The sequence below is a fragment of the Onychomys torridus genome, chromosome 7, assembly GCF_903995425.1.
Source record: "Onychomys torridus chromosome 7, mOncTor1.1, whole genome shotgun sequence".
Lineage (NCBI taxonomy): Eukaryota > Metazoa > Chordata > Mammalia > Rodentia > Cricetidae > Onychomys > Onychomys torridus.
In genome coordinates this window covers 76303378-76311719 of record NC_050449.1, presented here as the reverse complement: position 1 = coordinate 76311719, position 8342 = coordinate 76303378, and the positions used below count along the sequence as shown (strand labels likewise).

Genomic DNA, 8342 nt, shown 5'->3' with positions numbered 1-8342 from the left:
TTCCAAATGAGGGTGCAGTTGACAAACACCCCAGACCACCTCTTCCACAGAGAGGCGTTTAGGAGTCACCAGCTACTCTTCAGACATCGGCGAGGTCTCTCTGAGAGATGCTAGGAGGTACAGCTTAGAGCAACAGAGATTTTGTTGCCTCATTAGGAAAGTGGGAATGTCAACTTCTGCCTCAAGGTTGTTGTGAGAAGTAGAGTGTTCCGCTGGGGCTCGTCCCCAGTAATCACTTGAATGTGTTACAAGCAATCAGAGTCTCTGTTATCACCGTGGGAAGGCCTACAGAAGCCCTGAGTACAGTCACCGGACTCCATGATGCTGCTGCCGCACAGTGTCTACAAGCTACAAAGTATCTTCCGCTGTGTTAGCCTCCTTTTAATCAGGGATCAAAGTACTGAAAAGGTTTTAATTATACTTATTTATTTATTTATTTATTTATTTAGTGGCCATACATGCATGTACACATGAGTGCCAGGAGGGCTTGTGTCTGAATGGGGTCAGAAGATAACTCGCGCAGCTCCCTCCTTTAGTTAAGTGGGTCCTGAGGCTCGAATTCAGGTTGTCAGGCTGTTGGCAAATGCCCTTTCCTGCTGAGCCACCTTATTGGCCCATTTTTTTGTTTTGTTTTTGTTTTTGTTTTTGTTTTTTGAGACAGGGTTTGTCTGTGTAGTTTTGGTGCCTGTCCTGGATCTCGCTCTGTAGACCAGGCTGGCCTTGAACTCACAGAGATCTGCCTGGTTCTGCCTCCCGAGTACTGGGATCAAAGGCATGCGCCACCGCCACTCGGCTTTACTGGCCCATTTTTAAAACAATTTCTCTGTTGCGAAAACATTAAAAAAAATATTTTTAAGAACACTAAAGACATCACCACTACCTATCCTCTTCCTACTGTGTACTAGAACACCAGAAATTATTCATCCTAATTAAGCATAACTTAGCAGCTGCTGGCTAGCCTTCCCACATCCTTCCCTCTCCCTCCCCTACTCTTCCCACCTCTCTACTCATGGCCATAGATCCATCTAGCTTCCATATATAAGTGAGAACATATGAATTTTCTTTTTCTGTGCCTAGATTATTTCACTTAACACTGTGACTTCCACCGTGCCATCTACATTGCTGCAGAGAAAAGGATTTTATTCTTTTGAATAGTCGTCCACAGTGTACATATACTCTATTTTCTTTGTCCACTCATCAGTTGAAGGGCACTAAAATTCTCCATTTCTTAGCTATTCTGCATAGTGCTGCAGCCAAGCATGGTGGTGTATATCTTTAATCCCCAGCGTTCAAGAGGCAGAGGCAGGCAGAGCTGTGAGTTCCAGGCCAGCCAGAGCTATAGAAAGAGACCCTGTCTTAAAACTAGAAATAAATAAGAAACAAATAAATAACTGAATAGTGCTGCAATAAACTGGAGAGTGCAGATATACATTTGACAGAGTTACTTTCTTTCTTGTGAGTGTCTATGCAGTGATACAACTGAGAGACTAACTACAGTTCTAGCTGTAATTTTTTGAGGCACCTCTGTCCCTTGTTAAGAATAGCTGTGATACATATATAAGTATTTCCTTTTCTCACATCCTTGCAGGTACTCATTTTCTTTAAGGTTTGGTTGTTGTGTTCTGTTTTGTTCTGTTCTGTTTTGTTTGTTTAACAATAGCCATTCTGAGGGGGAGGTGAGACACCATATCATGGTTTTGGTAAGTATTTCCCTTGGACTCACAACCTGAGCAACCTTTTCAAGTTCTGATGGCTAATTGTATGTCTTCTCTTGACAAATGTCTCTTTAGGCCTGTGTGGTGGTTTGAATAAGAATTTCCCCATAGGCTCACATATTTGAGTGCTTAGTCATCAGGGAGTGGCACTATTTGAAAAGGATTAGAATGTATGGCCTTGTTGGAGGATCTGTGTCACTGGGGGTGGCCTTTGAAGTTTCAAAAGTCCTTGCTAGGTCCAGTCTCTCCCTGCCTGCCTGTGGATCAGGATGTAGCTCTCAGGCACCACTCCAGCCCCTGCCGGCATGCTGCCAGGCTTCCGACCATGATGATAATGGACTAAACCTCTGAAACTGTAAGTGAGCCTCCAATTAAATGTTTTCGTTTATAAGATTGCCTTGGCCATGGCGTCTCTTCACAGCACCAGACATATGACTAGGACCGTCTGCTCGCCATTTTGAAGGCTGATTTGGGGGGACACTATTGAGTTGTTTCCAGTGCTCATAGATTCTGGATATTAGCTCTTCTCAAATGAACAGTTTGCAAACAGTTCACTCATCTGGTAGGTTGCTCTTCATTGTGTTCATTGTCTCTCTTGCCGCCTAGGGAATTTTTTTCAGTTTGACTTCATCCTAATTGCCTATTTTTGCTTTTGTTCACAGCACTTTTTGAGGTTTTTATCAAAATTTTTTAAAAAATACCATTTCAGTGTCCTGAAGTTTTTTTTTCCTATGTTCTCTTCTAGCTGTTCCATAATTTGGATCATATGTTTAAGTCTCTTCTATTCTTAGTCAGTCTTTGCAGGGAGAGATAGGGGTCTGACTTTATTCTTACGGAAATCCAAAATCTTCAGTGCTTTTTGCTGAAGAAGCTGCTCTTTCCTCGGCATGTGCTTCTTGGCATCTTCCTCAAAAATCACCTGGCTTTGAATGAGAGGGTTTTCTCTGGGATCCAAATTCTGCTCCACTGCTCCATATGGCTGTTTTTATGCTAATACCCCGCTACTTTTATTACTGTAGTTCTACTATGTATGTGTATGAGTGTATATTTCCATATATATATTTACATCTATATAATCGGTATCTATAAATACTTTCTCCCACTGCTGAGGATTGAATGCCCAGCCTGAGCATGCTATCAATGATATCAACAGAGTTATGCCAATAGTTGTCAGGTTTCATGTCTCTCTCACTTGGTTCTTTTAGCTAAAGATTGCTCTAGCTATTTGGGTATTTTGATTTTGGGGTTTTACTTGTAATTCCCTTTGGATTTTGGTTTTCCATATCCATTTGGATTTTTCGTTTTAGGAAATGTGCAAACTGTCATTGGAAATTTGACATGGCAGTTTCACTTTTTATTGCTTAAGAAGCCTCCATGAGTTTCAGTTTCTCAGTCTGAGCACTGGGGCAAAACACTGGGTCTCTCAACCATGGAAGTTTGTGCACCTCAAACGAAACAACTGTCTTAAAAATGAGGTTTAAATATATATTTAATTGATTAGTTGCCTTTTAAAAATAAAAGCTTTAAGATCTCTTATGCCTGGAGAGTTTTGCTTTATAGGGTCCACATTTCTAAGTGTTTTTGCCAAGTTATGGTCAGGATTCTTGATTCTGAAGATAAGACTGGCCAGCTTTTTGAGCATCAACATGTGCTTTTGAAAAGGTTGGAATCTCTGGACCTGTAAGGCCCCTCTTTTAGACATTACTGAGCTGTAAAGTATCACAGAGCCTGAGAACCACATCTTTCTTCCATATAATTTGGACCACATGAAACTTGCCCTACAAAAAAGCTGGAAACAGAAAAGTTCAGTTCCAAGTGACCCCAAAAGACATTATATTATTATTATTATTATTATTATTATTATTATTATTATTATTATTTATAGCAAGTTAAATAGAAACAATATGCAAATGATTCATCAGTAATGTATTAAGAAGCACTTTGAGCCCTGTTTTTATGATCTGAACTAGGTCAACACACCCAAAGCAAGAATGGAAAATGCAGCATGAAACATGTTACTGATAAGGACATCCATATACAAATTGAGTAATTGCTGAATCAGATGACCCACTGCTTGGGATCGTGTGGTCACAGAGGGAAAGTTCAGATCACATTGCACATGCATAGCCAGAGGCATTTCATGCTTTGGTGAACAAGGAAGGTGAGATACTTTACTAATTCCAGCAAACATCCAAAAGATCATACTCCTACTTGGATTATTTCTGATGATGATGGTACTTTTTATAAAGATCAAGTATGAATATCCTTTTAAAAAAGGAAAATGTAAGTTGTTTGTAAGGGCATAGCATTTAGAAACAACATATGTTTCCTGTAGTCAAGAATAGGTTCCTTACATCAGCCGAAGACATTCACAGAGAGATGAGTTGGAGGAAACAGTATCATCGGCAGGAGGGGGAAGTTGTCCTCTCTCTTCTTTCTGCTCTTGTCTTCTTTGCCTGCCTGAATGTACTTTTCATATTGAATTTATTCTAGCTGTAGAACGTTAAACACGTTGTCTTGACACAATGTCTTCTGATGCCTTTATCTTCCCTGCAGCGATTTTTGTTAAGACAAGGTCTCAGAGTCTAGACTGTCTTAGACTTTGCTATATACCCCAGACAGTACACAAATCCACAGCTCTCCTGTCTCAGAGTCATGAGTGCTAGATTTACAGTCTGTACCTCATTAGTTATTATTATAAATGTTACTAATGTAGAGGGCTGGCTATGCCATACCATGAAATGTATGCATGTAGTCATTCATTCATGGATTGGGTACCCTTCCTGTCCCCAGGTCAGGCATCTCAGTGATAGTACCTACTTTCCTTTCACAACTACATCTTAGCTTCATGGCAGCAAACAGACCCAGTGTGTCTCCATGTTTAATTGTGCTTCCTGTCTTCTGTTCAATATATAAAACAATGATACTGTCTGCTGGAAAGCCTTTAGTGGTTCCTATGTCAGTGAACAAGCTCCAGACTAGTCACTTCGTTTGACACGGCCCTGAATGATTGTTCCTCTACTTCCCCAACCATGGCCAGTATGGGACTTCACTCAGAGTCTCCCATGTTCCTAGCTTTCCTCTCATACCAGAGCTCTGCAGGTACCTCTCTTCTGAAACACTCACACAATTCTTTAGGCAGCATCTTACACATAACATCCCAACAGACTTACCCTGAAACTCATACGTAGTAAAACTCTCTTCACACACTTTCTCTGTTTTCTTTACCTTGCTATAATGTTCAATCTTACATTTGGCTTATTGATTTCTATATGTTTTTCACAGTAGACAGTACAAGAATTCTATGAGGACAGTAACAATGAGCAATATATCCCTCGTGTTAACTAGATTCCCATGTTTGGTTGACTGGATATTAAGTGAACAATGCAATCAGGAAATAATAGCAAGGTAGAATTTACATAGGCACATGACAGTCTCTAGAGCTCTAGATTTAGGAAAGGCTGAAGAGACAGGAACGGAATTATGGTAAGGTCTGCCAGCCGATGTCACATGTTCTAGCTTGCCAGGCAGTTCCCAAGAAGGCTCTTCTTCACCAGGTCTTATGAAATGAAGGAAAAAGTAAAGACTGTCTGACCACTATCCTGCATGCCCTGACGTCCCTGGAGGTCATTTGCAGCTTCACAGGCAGGCCTTATTTTATACTTGGAGAAAATTTACATTTTTCTGTGGGCGATCCAACCAATACAGTTAAGACATAGAACCAAGATAGCCTTCCGATTCTCTCCTACTCATTTCCATTGATAGCAACCTGAGACCCTCAAACCACAGAGAGTTCTTGAACATTTGCCCATGGGCTTCCCCATACTTAATATGCCTTAGTATTTCCACCTAAATGATCTTCAGGTCTCTATAAGAGGGCATCCTGTATGTTTTCTAATCTTCTTGGGGTTTATTAATCCAATTAAATTGAAATCAAGATTGATCACCCAATTTATTTAAATTGAGATATTTCTAAGTTCACTGGGTTTATATTTATTTATTGTTTTCTGTTGTGATCATGGTGCTAACCAGGCAGGAGGTGGTATGTCTTGTTGTTGTTTGGTTCATGTTGCTTTGGTTTGATTTTATTGTTGTTACTCTTGTTTTTTGAAGCTGTTGTTTTCTTTTTACTCCTGAATTGTGCCTGTACTTTTTTTTTAAACAATTGCAACTGTTGAGATGTTGAACTCCTGTGGTGACATTTTCTGTTTTCAAATCTCACTGTTATTGTCAAGGGCTGGTCACACTGATCTTAGGCCGGATTCTGAGTTCTCCGCCCCTCTTCCAGCATTTGATGAATGTTACAGAAGAAGGAGTGTCTGCACTCACCTGCATGTCCTTCGGCTTCTCCTGGAGCAACACATACCAACTGCACACACACAAGCGACACAATACATGCCTTACATGCCAACAGGATTCTTTTGTTTGCTTTGTTGTGGTTAGGAGATTTCCACTAATCACATTTTAATTCTAATTTCTGAAAGTAAGTAGATAACTGTACTTTAAAAGAAAAATCCGTTGAATTAACACTGGTACTTGCCTCACAGAAGGCTGGATTAAACCACATGAAAATTTACTTAACTTAATCTTTTCATGACTTCCCATCTAATTATTAAGCTGATGTAGTAAAATCTTTTATTTGGTTTATATTTAAAATGTAAAAAATGGAATATTTGATCATATGGAAACAAGGAGAAGCCAAGTCAAAAAGCAACATCCATTTAAAATAAATCAAAAAGTCGAATTTCTAAAACGCCATCATCTTGTAATTATCTGGTCATCCATCGCATCTCAGTTGCGAAAGATTTGGAAAGACTGGGGCTGAAGAGCCGTGTCCTGGATTCAGCGGCTTCAGCAAGAACCCTCCCCATCCAGCTCCTTAGAGAGCATTCATGGCTCTGCTCCAGTTAATGTCTCTGTTGATTTGGCACAAGAGAGCTAACCGGACAGAAGAGGGTGGCCATATAGTCATCACAAGTAGATCTGGGAATGCCCTATGGGGTTCTGTAGAGAGTCCTCATTGCCACGGTTGTCCCACACAAGCAGCATTCATTCATGTCAGCTGCCACTTGACACCCACCCAAGGCATGTAAACCAAAACGTCCCACAGAGGCAGACTCCTCAGTCGCTGAAGCAATCACACAGGCTGGTCTGCCACTTGGAATTTTGGGGCGCACGAACAAATCCAGGTTGCATCACGAAGACTGTTGGTGCCTGAGCCATCTTCGACGCGTGGTCTCAAAAGCCCCGGAAGGTTTGGAGCAGGAAGCGTCTTGTGGTCTGGAGTTAAATCTTACTAATGTGATGAACTTCTGATGCTGAAGGAATTGTACACATGAATTTATTATATTATCTTTGAAGAACTTCTTAACGAAAATTGGGTTGCATTACGGTCTATTTATATTTCATTTTAGCTGCCATTGGAAGTTCCCATAACAGGTCTCTCTCCAAGGATTTGAGGTTTGGCATCCACATTAGTCAGTGTTGATTCCCCGTGTTTTTAGTTTCCATGGAGGAGATTTGGGGTTTATTCTCTTTTCAAACCTAACAATTATGTAAGGTTAGTGCTGCTCTGTATATATCATGTGATTAGTAGGAAGAGAAATCATCCATTTAGCAAATGTTGATTAAAGGTCTGCTGAGCTGCCTATTATGCAAGGTGGAAGAATCATAATTAAGTAAGAAGGGGAAAAGATATGGCAACATCATTTTCAAGAACTGTAAGAGAAGAATTTAGGAAGTATAGGCTTGGCACACAAGTCTCCAGAGGAAGGGAGGTGTATTCTGCAGGGGACCTTTAAGCTATAGTTGGAACTGGAAGTAAGAATTTACTCACTGAAGTAACACTGGAGGGTAAGGCTGGTCAAGTAATTGGCATCCCAAGCAGAAGAAACAGTCAAAGGGCAGGGGTATGAAATAATGCACTGTGCATTGCTCAGCTCTAAGAGTGAGAGAGGATGCTTAACCAGGTATCAAACACCTGCTGAGATGTTACAAAGACCCAGCCGTGAGATGACTACCTGCTAAATGTTTACAGATTATCCAGAGAACTGATATTCAAACAAGTGGTTTCCAGAGTGTTGTCTACCTCAAAGAGGAAATAGCAGGTGCTGTGAGAGAATGTTGCTCAGTCTAGAACAACTTTGAAACACTCACCAACGTTACTCCCCCTCATGTTTTCCCACCTTAGTCTTCCTCCGAAACCACCTGCTCTACCATCCCCTGTCCCCAGCTTCAAAGTCGCTTAGTCTCATTGCTTAAGGTTGACAGCAGGAAGAAGGGTCTGTAAAGGAGGGGGCGGGCTTAACTCCAAAGGGAGGAAGCGTGATGCTGATGGAAGTTCTGCATGTGACTGTCTTGAAAACCTTTGCTCACCAGGTGGTTTGGCCTTTTCTAGAGTTTCATGCAGCAGAATAGCACAATACACAGCTCTTGCGAACCATTTCTTTCACGAAACACAATGCTTTATGGCACCTCATGTTATGTGCACAGGTAATTCGTTCCTTTGTTGGGTAGTAGTCCATAATACGGGCATACCATAACTTGCTAATTTGAAACCTGAGTCTGTTCTGAGAAAACTTATGTAAACATTATTGTATAAATCATCATCACGAACATGCATATTGA

General features: G+C 40.8%; 1 pseudogene; it reads right to left on the bottom strand.

Annotated features, from left to right (window-relative positions):
- Nucleotides 1-6594: 6594 nt before the first annotated feature.
- LOC118587622 lies at nt 6595-6938 on the bottom strand (annotated as a pseudogene).
- Between the last annotated feature and the right edge of the window lie 1404 nt (nt 6939-8342).